Here is a 19,911-nt window from a genome sequence, read left to right as displayed (position 1 = left end):
GCCAGGGAGAGGAAGGACTACTCCAGGCGAATAAATTTCAAAAGGAAACGGGAGAAACAAAACGTGGTATATACATACAACGGAATATTATTCAGCTATGCAAAGGAATGAGATTCTGACACACGATGGATGAGCCTTGAAAACATTATGCTCAGTGACAAACATTACACTAAGCCAGACACCAAAGGACAAATATTCTATGATTCCACTTATTTGAAATATCTAGAATGGGCAAGTTCATAGAGACAGAATGTAGATTAGAGGTGACCAGGAGCTGGGAGAAATGGGGAGTTAATTATTGCCTAATGGGAACAGAGTTTCTGTTTGGGGTGGTGAAAACTTTTGTAAATAGTGGTGATGGTTATTCAACATTATGAATACACTTGATGCTGCTGAATGGTACACTTAAAATGGTTATAAATAGTAAATTTCATGTTATATATATTTTACCACAGTCAAAAATAGTATTAAAAAAGGAAAGATGAGAGAACAAAGAAAACTGCTTTGATAATCATATCTCATAATCCACAGTGTATATAACACCATGAAAGACAAGATGAGAACCACAGAGGGTAACCATGGGCTGAACATGTTAGGTGAACAATATAGGCTGAACATATAGGTGAACAATATCAGATCCATGAAGCCATTTTCTAAAGGTAATGTGAAGGGAAATCAAGAAAAACCAGTGCACAGGGAGGAATGATGGGGGCCACGACCCAGATAAATATATAGGAGGAACTAGCTGTTTCAGGGGGCTAGCATTCAGGAGAGACCCAAAAGAGTAGAACATAATATGTCTCTGTGAGGCTTCTACCACCTTATGATAGAAGGCCTGAGAAATAGTGGGGGGTAAAAAATAATTAGTATGATGAAGTAGAGCACAACTCTCCATCCCCTAAAACCCCCTGTGGCCTCTGGGAACGACAGGGGAGAGAGGACCGCCATTCAGGATGTCAGGCAGGGAGCTCCAATCGGTCCCCTTGGGAGGGTGGTCCCACCAGGGTAGTTAAGGCTGGGTGCAGCCCAGGCACACATTAGTGTGACAACTCTCATCAAGGTGCTGCAGCAATTCCTGACCATGTGGAAAATCAGAACAACAACAAAAAACCATAATGGGAAAAAATATGAAGAAGAATATATATATAACTGAATCACTTTGGCGTATACCAGAAACTAACACGGCATTGTAAATCAGCTATATCTCAATAAAAATTAAAAAAAAAAATACAGTGATTCCTTTGTCATGATCACATTGTCCTATGAAGTTAACGTTTTATGAGACTGACATACATTCATACCTACTATGTGAACATATTTTATTTACCATAATATCTGAAAGTATTTTATTTACCATAACTTTATTCTATTGTCAGGTTTTTTTTTCAACAGTTTTAGCTCAATTTTAATAGGAAATCATCAAAAAGAAAGAAATATAAATAAGAGAGAGAAGTAAAAGCACTTATATCACCAAATTGGGCCGACACCTATATCCAGACTTGAACAGAGCTGGGAACTCCCGGAAACAGCAATCTGGAGTCCCAACTGGGAAAGGACCTGGGCAGTGCATTCACTCCACGGGTTAGACTTCAGATTGTAGTCTAGGAGAGTCCCGTTTATAATCCCAGGCCGCAAGCTGATATCATCAGTTTGCATGCAAATATGCAGCTCTGGTTTTCTTCAACAATGCTGTATGTTTTACCTTGTGAGTCACAAGATTTTCCAGACTCCGGGGAACCTGGCCAGGTTCTCAGGGCTCGAGAAATTCCAAGACCCAGTCCCTTTCTTTATCTTAAGTGCCACCAGACTTGCTGACAGCACTTTATGAGCAAGCATGTAGTCCAGGCAAGGTCACGAATTGGTCAGAGGCCTAGTATTGCGTCCGAAGCCTGAACAAGACTATTACCATTTCAATTTTCCTGACAGTCGGCCTCAGGATTGTTTAGGCCGAAGAGCATAGGAAAAAGGCAAAATAACACGAGCAGTTTTCCTGATTTGGTATGACAAATGGCAATTCCAAATAGTTAACAGAAATAGTACAATCAATGCAACTAATAAAGGATTAAACAGTGTGGAGAATAGTTTTGAGGCACTAGGAGACTGAGTGAAGAAAACGTCCCACCAGGAGTGAGACGTGTTTTTGGACATTTACGTTTACATCCAGCAATTTGTTTGCAGCAATGCTAGTGATTACAGAATGTTCTAATAAAGAACGATTATGTTTTCCAATAAATTTGCCTAAATTTTTGTGCCCTCTAATATCTTTTTTATAGGTTCTAAAGGTAGAGTAGCATTAGTAGTGGGTAAAGTAGGAATTGACAATTGTGTTCACAATGGTTTTTCTTTAACAGATAAAAACTTATACCAAACACCTTTCCAATATAAATTATCAACATGTGATAAACAACCAGAAAATGGAACTTCTAAATGATAAGTTGAAATAGTGTTTCATCATTGGTGACAATACATAAGAATTGGGGAGCCACTTTAAAAAACATACAATAAGATTGAGGGTATATAGTCCATTAACAATAGTTGATAGAACGTTCCAACAAACAGGGTTCCCATATCCTCGAAGTTTGTCCACAGACTAGTCCTTCAGCAGCTCGCACACAGTCCAGTAAAAGGTGTGTTTGATTATCTGAATCTAGATAAGTTCCATTAAAGTGGGGTAGCCAATATTCATCATTAAAAACGACTGGTAACACATGAAATTGACACACAGTAAAATTATCTAAAACGTAATAATGGTACAAGGTGCCTGTACTCCAAGTATCTGTTCATTTAGTAGTTCCTTCTGGAATCGATAACCAATGATTTGTAGGGACTCATTGAGTAAATATTTTTCTCCATGCATATACATTATTAGACATTAAGATTTTTTGAGCCTTATCCTTTTGGGCCATATAACATCTGTATACAGCATACTGTCCAACTGAAAATTTTACTTACTTTTTGAGTTTGCTTCAGCTTTCCAATTTGGGATATGTTAAATAATTGCATGAATTCTTTATCATAATTCAGGGTTAGCTCATGGGGTTTCATAATAGTGGGCATCCACTGAACATTAGTTAAAGCTTGAGCTATGTCCTTTCCAGTATTATGTAATCGATTAGCTAGAGTTTCTACATCTATGGAGTTAACTAGGCCCATACGAGTTCCAGTAGCACCTAATAAAGTATCATACCAAGCTCTTTTATTTTTACATTTAGTTGGGCAGGGAAAGAAATATTAAAGTGTAATATATGTTTTTGATATTGTTGTCCCACTGTGATGCAAGATTGAGGAATCCTTACCAAGGGGTAGAGGGTTACAGGTGGATGGTTTTGTAAAGCTGTTATATGACCACTCCACCATGGTCCATTTTTGATTTCCGTGCCATGAATACATAAAAGGAATGACACTTCATGAAGGGAAAGAACATTACTAATAGAAGACCTATTACATAAAGACTGATTGCTAAAAGTTTAATGAACAAGTGATCTCGACCACCGTTCTAGCAAAATTCCATTTCAATGGACTCGAGTGAAACAAAAGTCATAGCATTTTATAGAAACTAAAGAGTGGATTGTTATGCTCAATTGTGAAGAATCAGACATTTGTACAAATACTCTAGACGTAACTGAATGACCTAACCATAAAGTTAAGTTGGGTCCATAGAAGGTGAAGTTTGTATGTCCGCAGAAAGAAGAATTAGCCGTGCAGATGTAGTTATCTTGAGTGCGGTCTCGCCAACGCCAAACAGAAGAATTATGTCACCCGAACTTGACTGGAGATGAAATCTGGGTTTTCATGGGATAGGCGGGTGTGAAAGCTGTTATCAAAGCAGCATCCATAGTAGCCATAATAATAGGCATAATTCAAAAACCTTTAGCAGGAAAGGCTTCAAGTATGCCCACGAACACCCTCTGGATGGTTCTCTAAAGGTCTTAGTTCTGCCACAGTCGTGGCGGCTGGCTTCCCTTGGTCACGAACACAGTACCCTTTGTATGGTGGGTCATTGAGTCTCCGATGTGCTGCTCCCAAGCAGCCAAGCAGCCAGGTCTTCTGGTTGCAGAGTTCCACGAAGCAGCCAGTGCACATCCCCACAAGTGGGGCTGTTAACTGAAAGCACACTGGGATACTTGTGCAAACTTCTGTGGGTCTTCTTGGGGCACAGAAAAAGAAGCCTGACTGCTGTGTGGCCACAAGACTTTTAGCTGATTCAGTCAAATCAACAACTGCCAGACCAATCCTGTCCTCACTGCCGGACTGTTGAGGAGAACAACATCTCCTGCCAACCCAGCGAATCATCTGCGACCCCACATCGGTGCCGGTTCTCGTTCCGTTGCTCCCCAAAGATGACCACTGAGCTTTCCCTCCGAGGCTACTTAAGCTCACGTTCACCTACAGTTCTGCCTTCTTCATACAAACGTCAACAGCGCAAAATAACCTCCTGGATGAAACACTAACTCTCGGGCGTCCCAGTGCCGTGCTCTGGCACTTCCAGAAAAAGTAAGGGCCGGGGCCTGGCGACACACACCCTTCGATAGCTCAACTGGTAGAGCGGAAGACTGTAGACCCGACATGTGTGGACATCCTTAGGTCGCTGGTTCGATTCCCTCTATTGTCAGTTTCAATGTTAAAACCTCTGGGGTCTCAGATATGTGTGACATGTCAACTTCATGAGCCATTTAATCCAATTATCCACTCCTTCCATAAAATATATCCAAAGACATTAAGAATGGATTATTAAATGTACAAATATAAAACTACGGAGTATTTGAATCATAATGTAACACTGAATTTAACCTATGATATTATGAATAAATATCTTTAAGCAAAGCTGGCTTAATGACATTGTTCCCCTATGGAGATTGTCATTAGAAGGGTAGCTTTTACTGAAGCCCAAGTGGATTACCCAAATGGCTTCTAAGCTCACTTAATTAACATGAACTTAGAAATCTGTTTTTTGGTTTGTTTATTTGTTTGACAGCCAAAGGATCAATTCAACCCAATTGTTGGATTTTACTTAAATGCAGATAAAAAGAATAACAGTACAAACAGTTTTCTGAAACATGTAGAACTGAGAAATGCAGTCCCTAAGTGTTGGTTATTCTAATCAATTGGTATTTCATCAGAGATTATATTGGAATTCAATGGTAGAAAAATTTAAGCACCTTGTTTGACTGCCTTGGAACAATTTCTAGTCATCTATGGCTCCTCTGGGTGAAAAGGAGGGGTCTTGTTAATCTTAGCTTTCACTTCCTTTCCATCTATATTCTACTACCTCTAGTCTCCTCAGCATTCACCTCCCACATAATTGCTAATGAAAAGACCTACACATAATTCCCAGGGCCAGTTCGATCTGCTCAGCAGGAGTCTTCTCATCACTAAGAAACTTCAGGTTTTATACTAGAAAACTGGGTCTTCACTGGTGGAAGGCAATTTCGCATCTCTGAAAGAAGGATGTGAACATTTTCCATGTTCATCAAAGGGGTAATAGGTTAAAAACAATTGAGAAACAGCTCTATCAATGTTGAACATTTATCTCTCCATCCTGGCTGATTTGGCAATTGCTCTTCCTTCTGCTTGTAATTTCCTTCTCTGTCTTCTCATGGTCAATGGCTATACATCCCTTAAAATCAAGTTTAGGTGTCATTTCCTCTGAAAGCCTTCCCATGAACATTAGACTGGATTTATGCAGCTGTCTCCCACCTAGATTGTAAAGTCCTTCAATACAGAGATTGTGTATTATTCCTCTTTGGATCATAGGTACCTATCATGATTCTTGTCACATAAGAGAGGCTCAAATAATGTGAGATGAACTGAAGTGAACTGGACTTTCAATCTAAGTAAGTGATCCTATCACTGCTCTTACTAAGAAGCATGAGAAAAAGTCTTTTCTTTCAATGTACTGTGTCTCTTTTATATCACACTCTGCTCTCTTGCATAGCCTTGTTCTTCAGTCTATACTTACACTACCCTCTTTCTCTCTCAGAGAGGAACAAGCCTATCCCACTTTCTAAGGATAACACCTATGCTCCCTGTGAACGCATTCCACCATTATACCCTTTCTCTTGCAAAGCCTAACTCTTCTCCTGATTCATTTCTTTTGCCTACGCATATGCTCAGTTTACTTAGTCTAAAAACCCTCTTGAGAGACCTTATTATCCCCTTAAATTATAATTTGCTTTCACTCACAGATTTTTCCAAATAAATCTGCAGGTCAGTAAACAATAAAAATTATTTGCAAATAAATGAGGAAGAGAAAGAGGGGAAGATATTGAGAAGCTGATTTGCAACTATTAGAGAAGGAATATGCTACAGGAAGGCAACAAAATATACTCCTTATATAGAGACTAACATAGTACATAATAAGCTCTACTTTCTCACCAAAACCCTGTACATTAATAACGAGTTGTTGCGACTCAACACTTACCATATATGAACATTTCTCTAAAATTTTGAAATTCTGAAATTTGTCTAGTATGTATCTTAATTTCATGGTAGAAATCTTAATTTCGAAGTATGGATATGCAAAATGAGTGTTACATGTAAACTTTCTCTAAAAAATACTTTATCTGCTTTTTGTCAAAGTTTGAGGGTTTTGATTTTTGTTTGTTTGTTTGGTTTGGTTTGTTGTGTGGGGTTCATTTTATGTCAAAAGAAACACATTGGTCATGATTTAGTTTTTTGAGGGGTTAGTGAAGAAGGATGGTGGGATGGAGGAAGGGAAGAACATTCAAGTTTTCTACATAGAAACAAACATATGTCTCCATAAGACATATGTGTCACCAGGAAATTATTTGCTACAGGAGAAGTTATCAAGCAAATAAATTCTTGTGGCATCAAGCAAATAAAATTCTAGTGAACAGGCAATGCTTACATTTTGTGTTTTAACTATTTTCTTATGAAGTAAGTGAATGCTTAATGTGAATAATTCCATAAAACCTCACTGTGGTAGATTATTGCAGTATGGTCCCAAACTTATTCATGCCATTCTGTGTTTTCACCTTTGGCTGATGCCATACCATGCTGACTGATGGGCTTTCTCATAAGGCTTGCTTTGGCCAATAGTGCAGAATATGAAACAATGGGATATAACATGATACAAACGGAGATTTGAAAAATGCTGGTGCCTTGGTGCTTATGTTCTTGCTGCTGTTGAAATGAGTCTCTATGTGAATAAGCCTGGGCTGGCAGGCAGGAGTGAGCCACTGTGTGGAGGCCATCATCCACCAACAGCCCCCAGATGGCTGAAGACACATGAGGAAGCCTAGATAAAACCAGAAATGTTCAGTGAAGTCCAGCTCAAATTACTAACCAATCACTGAATAATTCAGTCTGGTATTTTTATCCCATGATAATTATACGAATTAGTTGTACTAATGAACTTGTAGTAAATACAAATTTTAGCAGTACTATATGAACCATGAATACTTAAGCAAAGCAATGAAGGCCTAAATTCAATAAGGTACAAGTACTTGCAACATAACTCATTTTATCCTGGAAGTTCTTCAATAATGTTGAACTTCTAAATAAGGTAAATTCTTAAAAATAAACTATCTGTATTATAATGCTCTTTAGTAAATGTTCCTTACTTAAAAATACAGATTTTATTTACTACAGTCTCAAATAAATATTTAACATATAGAAACATATCAGTGATTATCTAATTCACCTACCTTTTCATTTTCAGATTTTAAATGCATACTACATTTTAAAGACAATGCTCTTGAATATTTGAGGCTATATGTCATATCTGTGGTAAAGATAAACAAACTAATGACAGAATTACAATTTCTCAATCCAGATAGTCTTTGGATATGCAAGAAGTCAGTGAAAACCTAGAATGATTTATGGGCTTATCTAACCAGTTTGCATAGCACTTTGTAAATCCCTTCTTCCTTAAAGAAAACCTACTTAATATTCAGGTTCTTTAATTTGGTTCTTTTCTGAATGTTATACATTTAGTTTTTAAATATAATATTTATCTAAGGCAGAATTCAAGTCTACAAAACCATAACTCTACATTATAATGATTACATAGGTATATAAACTAGGACATTTATTTATATTAAATTCAAGGTTCACATACTGGCAAGTTTTACCTGGCTGAGTCATTACCGCTCTTCTGCAACAGAAGAGTAGTGAGATGTAACAGTGCAAATGTAAAGATATTGCAGCATATTCTATTACTATCATTCCTTGTTCAGAAAACATTCTTGCAAAAAAAAAAAATACACAAACTTTTGTGAAGCTGACATAAGGCTTGTTAAAATATTATTTATACACACAGAAGGCAGATTTCATCAGCTATTCAAGTGATTAAAAATATCTTTCTATGGAAATATCAGATCTTGTTTGTTTTCTTATGCTTGTGCTAATATTTCTTTATGCTTTCTCTGCTCTTGAGAGGATTATGTGAGATGAAGTTAAGAGAAATGGATAGGTATGAAGCTGAGTGCCCAAAGTGGAAAAAAAAAACAAAACATAGAGCCAAGACAAGAGTGTAGATGAATCTGAGAAGTTAGAATATGGTCAAAAATCAAAAACATGTATGTTAGAATTAGGGTTCATAATAGGCAGTAATATCATGGGTGAACAATAAGGCAGCGCCAAACATATATTCCAGAATCAGTTATGAAGGAAAGAAAAAACAATCATTTGCTGAGTGCCTGCTATGTGCGGGATACTATGTTCTTGCTTGGCTTAGATTACCTCATTTACTCCTCACCATAACCTTCTGACATAGGTATTATTGTTTCCATTTTATCAATGAGGAATTGGGGCACAAATAAATTACATGACTTGCCTATGGTCACTAATTTAAGTGACTACAGAAACCCAGGCATGTTGGGGTCCAAAGCCTGTGCTCTAAATCTGGCATCAGTGGCAAGACAAGAGAAGAATGATTGTTGAGTTAAATTTCTCCCTCAGCCCCAGGACTGTTTTACTAGCATTCCCAGTCTCACACTCTGTTTACTAACAATCCATTCTTAAAAATGGTCACTACTGCTCCATATCCCTAGCTTTGGTTTGTAAGTTGTCCGTGGAGTGGTGGTTTCTCTATCTAATGCAATTCTAGTAGGCTTGGATGATCTTATAACACTCATCTGTACGTCAGGCTAAAACTAGTTTAAGTTATAAAATGAATTTTTATTGAGCTATCCCTTTATAAGAGATTTTTATTCTTGTAAGAAAATATAACGATATGATACAACCACTGCCTTGTAGGAGGTTAAAGCCGTATACAAATTGCTTAAGTATGCATGGTTCTCCAAGGGCAAATCAAAATATTCCAAACTCAATATTTGGCACATAGGAACCAAAAAAATTTTCATCTTAGTAATAGCAAGACTAGCTAATCACCAGGTTTACCCATGTTAGAGGCGGAGCTAAGCCATGACTAAGGATAAATGGTAAGATGCAATTAGTATGTTTAGCGCAAAGCCTCGACATAGCAATGGCTCGATAAACGTTCACAGTTTTAGTGTCATAATGAGTAGCAAAACAGTTAAAATTGTACAGGAAGAAGTAGTTCTCATTCCCTTTCACTTCTCATTGAAAGGAAAACATTATGCATGCCTTTTGCTTTCAGGAGAGACCAAGAAGAGAACAGTCTAACTAAGCTGTGACAAGTATTTATTATAAAAGAATGATAAATATAATGCAATGAAGAAAATAAGGTATAAAGAAGTTGCTATAGAGAGTCGAGAAGAGAAGAGGTTATTTCAGGATATAAAATATGAATTCATTTTACCTTCGTTACACCTATGGCTGTCAAATGCACTGTTAGTTCCTGAGTATATTTCAGGACTGGCTTGTTCTTTTTAGAACACACATGCAAAAGTAAGATATGTAAGGTTGAGAAAAATATCTGGACAGCAAAAGCATCTCACTGAACAAAAATAAAGACTTAGGAAAAAATGTATGTAGACTACTCAATACCATTTCAGAATAAGTGATTGTTTTAAAAATAGGGTTGCCAAAACTCTACACCTAAGGGAACCAAAACACATGACAAAATTAAGATCAACCCAGTTAATTAGTATGGTCTTGAACTTACATGGACAGCAGCACTACTGGTTTCAGAGCCCACTGAGCACTGATGTCCAGTGTAAGCTGGGACAATATTACCAAATCAGATTATTTATCTGATTTTGAGAGTCACAGTCTTGGAAGTAAGCGAGAACTTTCAAGAATCAGTCTTACACCAAATGTCTTTCAAGTTATCACCCAAAATTATTTGAATAGCTCTAATGTGGTGGAATTTTCCATCTTATAGCAGAATATGCTCATTTTTAGTACTCTGATAATTAGGCTTCTTCTTGATTATTGACTCAAAATCTTTCTTCTACTCAATTCTACCTTTTGGTTCTAGTTCTATCTACACGTAATAAGCACTTCCTCTTTTTCCTACGATGACTCTTCAAATTTCAAAATCATCGGACTACCTGTTGCTAACTCTCCACTTTATCATTCATCATGTGATGCCATTTCCAGGCTTTTAATTATCCTAACCTCCCTTCTGTGAAAGTTCCACTTAAATTTTATACCTGAGTATGTATAAGTACCACAGACATGTGTACCCATTGCCACAGATTACCTCCCAGGTCAGTGATTCTCTTACTATCTATAGTGAAATACCACTGAGCTTCTATTCCGCTCTCTCTTGAGGACCAAAGTTTTGTTTAAAAAAAAAATTAGTTAAACAGTGAAAAAAGACACAAACTATAAGCCCTGTTTATTATTATTAGATTCATCTAACATAAAATTACTCAGTCAATTGCTTCCTCTCAATTTCTTTTCTTATCTCTTCATAAACTGGTGACAAATAGTTTTGGTTGGCCAGCAATTAAGAACCATGCTTTGAGCAGCGCTGTCCCAGGTAATAGATGCTGTACTTAACTTTGTGTAGTCCATGCTTGTATGAGTACTGAAAGTATATCCTTTAACTGAGACTCTGTCAACCAAATTCCCATTAACATCTATTAATCAAATTATTCCGTCCAGACCTACTGTATAGCACAGGGAACTATACTTAATATTTTGTAATATTGAGAAAAGACTCCTATAAGAGAAAAGACTCTGAAAAAGAAAAAAGTATATATTCACACACATAACTGAATCACTTTGCTGTACACCTGAAACTAACACAACATTGTAAATCAAGTATACTTCCATAAAAAAATTTAAGTTTATTTTTTATGTGGTTAAATAAATAAATAAATAAATCCATCCAGATCGGTATTGAATTTCTTTTGAAAATATAAATTCAGTAATTTTAATATATTAATATGACTGTAAAATGTCAATTTACTATGTCAACAATTCCTGTCTTTATTTTCTTTCTGATATATTTATTTTTATCATAATAATACATTTTCAATGTGGATAACATAAAAGATGCAAAAATATGTAGTATATAGAGAATAAAAGTAAAGCCATAATCCCACCATTTAAGACTAGCAAATTAGGCCATTGTCTCTGCAGTCAGAAAAAAACTGAATTTAAATCTAACTCCAAAAATTACTGCATATAGACCTTGAGCAAATAATTTATTTGCCTAAGGTTTCTCATTTTAAGAAGAGATGACAAAATCCTCTGTATAGTTTAGCTGTGAGCATTAAATGCAATAAAGTTGTAAATTGCTTAAAGGGCAGACAAATATAATAAACATTCAAGAAAGTTAGCTGTTATTACAGATATAATATTATACTGTTCATAATCTGGTGTTTCTCCCCCTGTGTTTTGTACAAAATTGAGATTTTACTGTATTTACTTTTTATCCTATTGCTTTCACTTAATATTATAGTATGCAAATATTCTATCACCTTAAATTGCTTTTTAAGAGATCGTTAGAATGGCTTCATTGTTCTCTTCTCCAAAATATTAGACATCTTTACTGCTTTTGTGCCTTCTGCCATTTTGAAAGATAGTTTTTTCTAACTTCATCCAAATTACTGATAAAAATTATTGAAAAAGAAGTAGTTCAGCTTGTAGTTCACCAGCAGAGATCTTCCCCTAGGTCACTGTTTCTCAAATTTGATCATTTCTCTTTTAAAGAAAAAACTGTGTTTTTTCTCCTCATATGAAACCATAACATAAGCACTTTCAAAATTATGTGAATCACAATCTTTTTTTGATAAGGGCATGTCATTTCAGGGCTAAAATTTCCTACTTTTTTTTGGCCCAAGTAGTACATCTTGCATTATCCCAAACAGGACTCAGGAAACTACATCCTATCCCCCAAATCTAGCCCACATCCTATTTTTTGTAAATGTCATATTGGGACAAGCCACATTCATTATCTACTTATTGTCTATGGTGGGTCTCACATTAAAATGACAAAGGTGAGTAGTTATGAGACTGTACAGCCTGCAAAGCTGAAAATACTTGCTCTCTGGCACTTTACAGAGATAGTTTGATAATTCTTGCCCTAAGCAAATGAGAAGAAGAAAAGAAATAGACTTAATGGACAAGTAATAATTTTACTGCACGTGAAGACCGAAGATATCATCATGGACTGAGGCTTAAATAAAAGAAACTAATAGGAAAACTGGGTCACACAGACACTTGATGGCACACACAAGTCAAACACGCGAGACCTTGTGCCACAGCAGTCAGTAAAGCATTTCCAATATAGGGAATGAGTTAATGTCTAGAAGATGATACAATGCTATATCACTAGTTATTCCACCTGGGTTTAATTTAGCTTCGTATATCTATAATCTAACATTTTTAAATTAAATTTGGGGCCTTTGGGAACATTATTTCTTCAAATTTAATTTTCTGTTTCTTTCACTTTCTCTTCTTTTTCTGGAACTCTAGTTAACACAGGATGAACCCTGACCACTGCCCCATATGTCATTTGAACATCTAAGGTTCTGTTCATTTTTCTTTTGTCTTTTTTCTCTCTGTTCTTCAGTTTAGAAAATGTCTATTGATCTATCTTCAAGGTGACTGATGCTTTCTTCTGCCGATTCACATCCACTGTTGAGCCCACCTAGTGAAATTTTCAGTTCAATTATTATGCTTTTCAACTCTAGATTTTCCACTTGGAGATCGAGGCAAGGAAGAGATTCTCTTCTAGAGTCTCTGAGCAACCATTGCCCTACAGATCCCTTGATTTTGGACCTCTGGCCTCCAGAACTTCGAGAGAATCACTTTCTGTTGTTTTAAATGACCATGTTTGTGACAACTGGTTAAGGCAGCCGTAGGAAACTTATAAAGGCCCTCTCCAAATTCCTGACACAGACTCCACGAGCATAATAAAATAATTGTTGTTTTATACCAATAAGTTTGAGATGATTTGTTATGCAGTAATAAATAACCAGATCAATTCATGTGTATATATTTGAAAATCCTGACATATTCAAAAAGAACAGTTAACTATGCATTATTACTGTTGTCCTGAGTTATCATCAGAATTTTCATATGCTGTTGTTCTTCCTTTCTCACTTTAAACGAGTGTTAATTTTGTTTTATTATTATTAGATTACTAGATGAGATTCTACTTTACATTGTCTACAATGTACAGTAGAATCTTTTGCACATTTTAGCCCATGATTTTTCAGTTAGACTATAAGACATGTATGTACATATCATGGCTTACTTGTGAATCATACATTTTTTTTGCTTGTTGAAGCTGGTGTATGTGTATGTGTGTGTGTGTGTGTGTGTGTGTGTATATATATATAATTTTGGTTGAATTTCCATAATGGCACTTTATTTGTGGTGTGCTGCTTGCAAATTTTGTCATTTAAGTAAACTGCAATGTATATAATATTAAAACAAATTACTGAGTAATTGCTAATTTTATTAGACATAATTTTGTAATATTAAATCATGGGTGTTCAGTCATGTTCTTCTCTTACAAGCTAAATAAAAACTATTTTTCCACTGAATGTGAGATAGTTAGGGGATGTTTTTTCTAGCTAAGAGAGCTTAAGTTAAAAAAAAAAAAATTTAGTTTTGCACTAGTTGCCTCCACATCCACTTATAAAGTGACCAGAATTCCACTTAAGAGTGATATTATAGAGCATATGATTCTTTCTTGTGTATAAGCAATCTTTGTGAGATGCCTGGCTTACATTAACATGTATAAAGACTCTGTCATTTTCCTCTTCTGTCAGCCTAATTACCCTCTGAAAAAGAATGGCAGGTTAATTTGGCAAGAGTTGAAGTTACTAAAGATGTTAGCTAATAGTATTTTCTAAGTTCACTCAAGCCATGTGCTTAATAATTCATTCTAAAGTGTTAATATAAATCAACACCAAGCTCTTTAGTTCTCAGCTTCCGAAATCTAATTTACTCCCATTTGGAAAATCTTTATTTTTGTCTATCTCCATGCTTGTGGTACCTTCTTAGATATTTCCAATAACAAATGCAATGCCCATTTAACCAAGAATCAAAACAATAATGAAGAATGTCCTGGATACTTTTTTGTTCAAATCATAGTCTAATTCTTGGTTAAATTGACTGTAAGTGTTGCTTTCCTCTAGGAAATTGGAGAAAATAGTGTAGAAAATGTATCTGTCTTATTTTCTGCTCATTGTGTCCTCATTCTCATCTGTTAGATGGAGTTCAGTAAAAATTTTTTAAATTTTAAAAGTAAGTAAAAGTAAAATTAAAAAAGTAAATTCCTCTGGCTGTCTTTAAGTTTTCATTCTGAGGGAATGAAATATATACATATGCACACACACACACACACACACACACACACACACACACACCCCTATGAAAAAGATTTTTAGAAAAACCAACCCTTTATTTTCAACCCTAAACTGTTAAATAGCTCTTTTGCTTCCAATCCACTGACACTTTTGCTTCCCTTTGCTATTTATGGAGGGAAGTATAATAAAGGTAACTCTAGCTGCTGTAATACATACAATGCCTCAAACCAAAGTCCAAAAGAGTTGTTCTTATTAAGCAGGTGGCTATCCTCCAAGTGGAAAATCAGCACCCATTGTCCTTCCGTGTTTTGGTCCCACCATATTCCACATACGGTTTCCAAGGTTACTGCTCACATCTACATCAAGCCAACATGATGGGAGAGAGCATGGAAGATCTCCCATTGAAGAATTACATGTACCGTGGCTTGAACTGGTGCATATCACACTTGCCAGGGTTCCACTCACCCAATTACTCACTCACATGGCCAAAACTAATCACAAGGGAGGCAGAGAAATGTAGTCCAGGTTCACTCAAGTCAGAGTGAAATTGACTTAAGGAAAAGCCAGCCATTTTCTTATATAAGAAGACAAAAACCAAAGAGTTCAAGAAATAATGGATAATATAGATACAAATCATGTTATACAATTGTCCTTTCTATGAATTATTCAGATTTGCTATTAATATCTCAAACGAGGTAAAAAGTTGGATGATTCTCAGGTTACACATTTCCTGTTAGGTCAAATTTTTTCATTAGTCAAGGGAATTATTTTCTAAGAAAATTCCAACTCCATATCCTCAGCATACATGAATATTCATAATTATAATATTTGTATAACATAAAGAATGAAAAATGTTAACATGTTAAATGTAGTCTTTGGGAGGGGAACCACATTTGTCTCTTGATCACTGATATATCTCAATTGCCTAGAAAAGTATCTGGCACAGAGTTGACATCACTATTCACAGTAGCCAAAAAATAGGTGAAGCAGCTCAAATATTCATCAACTGATGAATGAATAAACAAATTGTGGTATATACATGCAATGGGATATTATTCAGCCTTGAAAGAAATGAAATACTGATACATGCTATACTGTGGATGAACCTTAAAAACGTTATGCTAAGTGAAATAAGCCAGACCCATATTAAGTATTGTATGATCTCATTGATATGAAATCTCTAAAAATAAATAAAACCATAGAGATAGAAGGCTTATTAGTGGTTGCCAGGGACTGGCAGGATAGGGTACTGGAGAGAATGTACTTAATGCACACAGGGTTTTATTTTGGAGTGATGGCAACTCCAGGGTTTTGGAACTAGATAGAAGTGGGTTTTGTACAACATTGTGAATGTACTTAAGGCCATTAAATTTTTTCACCTTAAATGATTAATTTTATGTTATGTGACTTTTACCTCAATAAATAAGTCCCTCTTGTTTAAAAATAATGTAACTATAGCTATCTGTAAATCTATATGTTAATATATGCATAGGGAAAAAAACACCCAGAGAAATTCATACAAAATTTTAAAAATGGTTTCACTAGATTTGGAATTATGGAGTTTTTCTCTTTCCGAATTATTTCTATAATTTTATAAAGAGGAAATATTTTGTCACCCCAGCAATTTTATACATAATAATGGTACATGCATTGGACTGAGATACATGTTTGGTAGACCAGTTGTTACTGTTCCTTAAATGTGCATTTAATTTGAGGTTGTTGAGAGTAACATATTTGGTCTTAGACTGAATTTATAATAAGAGTGAACTAGGAAGGGAACTGGAAATAAGTACAAAAGTTGTTTCTATATCTATAACAATTCTATATCAGATGGAGTTTGTATGCAGTTTCCTTCTAATTATACAGTAAAAGTATACATACAGTAAATTTTACAAAAAAATGTATATAGTAAGTCATGTGTAGCCTTGAAAACAATAATAGTATAAGCTTTACATTCTTGAGGTTTATAGCCAAAGACCCAAATTTACAAACACAACTATATCAACTCTTTCCTTTGGGAAGGGTTTTTTTTTTTTCCATAAAGATGCAGACATTTTATAAATTCAATAAAACTGCACACTTATTTCAAAAACAGCATTTTAGATGCAGATGCTGGGCTGTGGACTAGGATTAATGTGGTAGGCAGATGGTTTCCCAAAAATGTCCCGTCTACATCTATGAAGACTGAAATATAATGAGCTATTACTTCCATTATTATGTTATGTTCTATGGCACAACTGATCTTAAATCTGGAGATTATCTGATGGGTCTTATCTAATCTTATGAGGCCTTTTAAAAGCAAAGATTTTTTCCAGGGAGCCACAGAATGGGATGTCAGATTTCAAAACACAAGAAGGATTTGACATGTCACTGAGATAGAGAGGGTCCATGCAAGGAATGACGAAATGGGTCAAGAGGCTGAGAATAAACCTCAGTTCAACAACCTACAAGAAAATGGGAACCTTATTCCAAATCACAAGGAACTAAATTCTGCCACTAACAGTAATGACTTTGAAGAGGAACCAAAATTCTAGATAATAACATAGCTGGCCAATAACTTAATTTCAGGCTTCTGAGACCCTGAGTCAAGAATCCAACCATACCATCCGAGACTTCTGAATTATAGAACTGTGAGATAATAAACGAATGTTGTTTCAAGCTACTACATTTGTGGAAATTTATTATGCAGAAATAGAAAATTAGTATAATTACCAACTACCTAAGTGATCCCCCCACACACACTGAAAAAACTGCTATTCAAATATTGCCACATAAAATGTACCCATCACTACCATGTACCTCACTCAACCTCTCTGCCAATAATGTCGTTAAATAATTCTCAAGGGAAAGGGTAGCTATACACTGGATCCCTGTCCTATAGGATAACAGCAAGGTTAGACCAAAGGTCATGGAAACTACCTCAGGATGATATTAGGAAAACCCCAAAGTTAATGAATGAGACCTATGAAAAAACCCTTGGGAATGAACATGGGGCTAGAGTGCTTTCTGACCCAGAGTCAGTGAGTGAATTAGAGTATCTGTCTAAAAGATACTCAAATAACTTTACCATAGACTATGATCAGAAAGAATGGGATGTAAAAACAGACTCTGACAATGCATATATGCCAAGCACAGACCAAGTGGATTTGGAGGAATAACACTGGGCCCCCAATCCCTAGAGAAGTGCCCTTAAATTGAGGATCAGAAAGAGCTCAGAGGGCTCACCATGGCGTGGAGGACACATCCTTGAAAATGCTGCATGCCCTTTTCCTCTCATTCTTCCACATCTATAACCGTCCAGTCTGATATGTGTCTAGGGGGTGCATATAATGAAAGGCCCAAAGATTCTCATCATTAGGAAAAAAGTATCCTCAAATTTACATCAAGATTCTGAACTTGGTTAATATGAATCAGTCACCCAAGTTCAACTAATTCTGGGTGCCTTAGAAAATTGTAGGTCTCAACCTATGAGCCATACTCTGGCCTGAACCGATCATCTTCTCTTTTTCTCTCTCTCTTTTTTTTAAATATCGGCACAAAACTGTATTGTTTTTATTCTTCTAAAATTTTTATAACTTTTTGCCACTTTTTGAATTACAAGGTCAATACATGTTTATGGAATTAAAACTAGAAAATACAGATAAGCAAAAGGAAGAAATTAAAAATTGCCAATAATCCTATCACCTTACCATTATCAACATTTTGATATATAGGCAGTCCTTCCTTTGCACAGTAGTGCTGAACCATAAAAATGACCATGCAAGCTGAAATGATGCAAAAATGATCTCAATAATCAATGGAAAACATTACTATTGTTTCATAACCTTTAAAAATTGTCAGAACATTAAAAGCTCTCTGATGGTTATAAATGAACAGGGAATTGAAAAAATAGAAAAACTAATATTTATGTAGTACATTGTAATTTTTTTAACATCTTTATTGGAGCATAATTGCTTTACAATGGTGTGTTAGTTTCTGCTTTATAACAAAGTGAATCAGTTATACATATACATATGTTCCCATATCTCTTCCCTCTTGCATCTCCCTCCCTCCTACCCTCCCTATCCCACCCCTCCAGGTGGTCACAAAGCACCTAGCAGATCTCCCTGTGCTATGCGGCTGCTTCCCACTAGCTATCTATTTTACGTTTGGTAGTGTATATATGTCCATGCCACTGTCTCACTTTGTCCCAGCTTACCCTTCCCCCTCCCCGTATCCTCAAGTCCATTCTCTAGTAGGTCTGCATGTTTATTCCCTTCTTGCCCCTAGGTTCTTCTGACCATCTTTATTTTCTTTTTTTTTTTTAGATTCCATATATATGTGTTAGCATACGGTATTTGTTTTTCTCTTTCTGACTTACTTCACTCTGTATGACAGTCTCTAGGTCCATCCACCTCACTACAAATAACTCAGTTTCATTCCTTTTTAGGGCTGAGCAATATCCCATTGTATATATGTGCCACATCTTCTTTATCCACTCATCTGCTGATGGACACTTAGGTTGCTTCCATGTCCTGGCTATTGTAAATAGAGCTGCAATGAACATTGTGGTACATGACTCTTTTTGAATTATGGTTTTCTCAGGGTATATGTCCAGTAGTGGGATTGCTGGGTCGTATGGTAGTTCTATTTTTAGTTTTTTAAGGAACCTCCATACTGTTCTCCATAGTGGCTGTATCAATTTACATTCCCACCAACAGTGCAAGAGGGTTCGCTTTTCTCCACACCCTCTCCAGCATTTATTGTTTGTAGATGTTTTGATGATGGCCATTCTGACCGGTGTGAGATGATATCTCATTGCAGTTTTGATTTGCATTTCTCTAATGATTAATGATGTTGAGCATTCTTTCACGTGTTTGTTGGCAATCTGTATATCTTCTTTGGAGAAATATCTATTTAGGTCTTAGGCCCATTTTTGGATTGGGTTGTTTGTTTTTTTGATATTGAGCTGCATGAGTTGCTTGTATGTTTTGGAGATTAATCCTTTGTCAGTTGCTTCATTTGCAAATATTTTCTCCCATTCTGAGGGTTGTCTTTTCGTCTTGTTTATGGTTTCCTTTGCTGTGCAAAAGCTTTTAAGTTTCATTAGGTCCCATTTGTTTATTTTTATTTCCATTTCTCTAGGAGGTGGGTCAAAAAGGATCCTGCTGTGATTTATGTCATAGAGTGTTCTGCCTATGTTTTCCTCTAAGAGTTTGATAGTGTCTGGCCTTACATTTAGGTCTTTAATCCATTTTGAGTTTATTTTTGT

This window comes from Eubalaena glacialis, chromosome 8 (assembly GCF_028564815.1).
Source record: "Eubalaena glacialis isolate mEubGla1 chromosome 8, mEubGla1.1.hap2.+ XY, whole genome shotgun sequence".
Taxonomy (NCBI): Eukaryota; Metazoa; Chordata; class Mammalia; order Artiodactyla; family Balaenidae; genus Eubalaena; species Eubalaena glacialis.
This window is presented reverse-complemented; position numbering follows the sequence as displayed.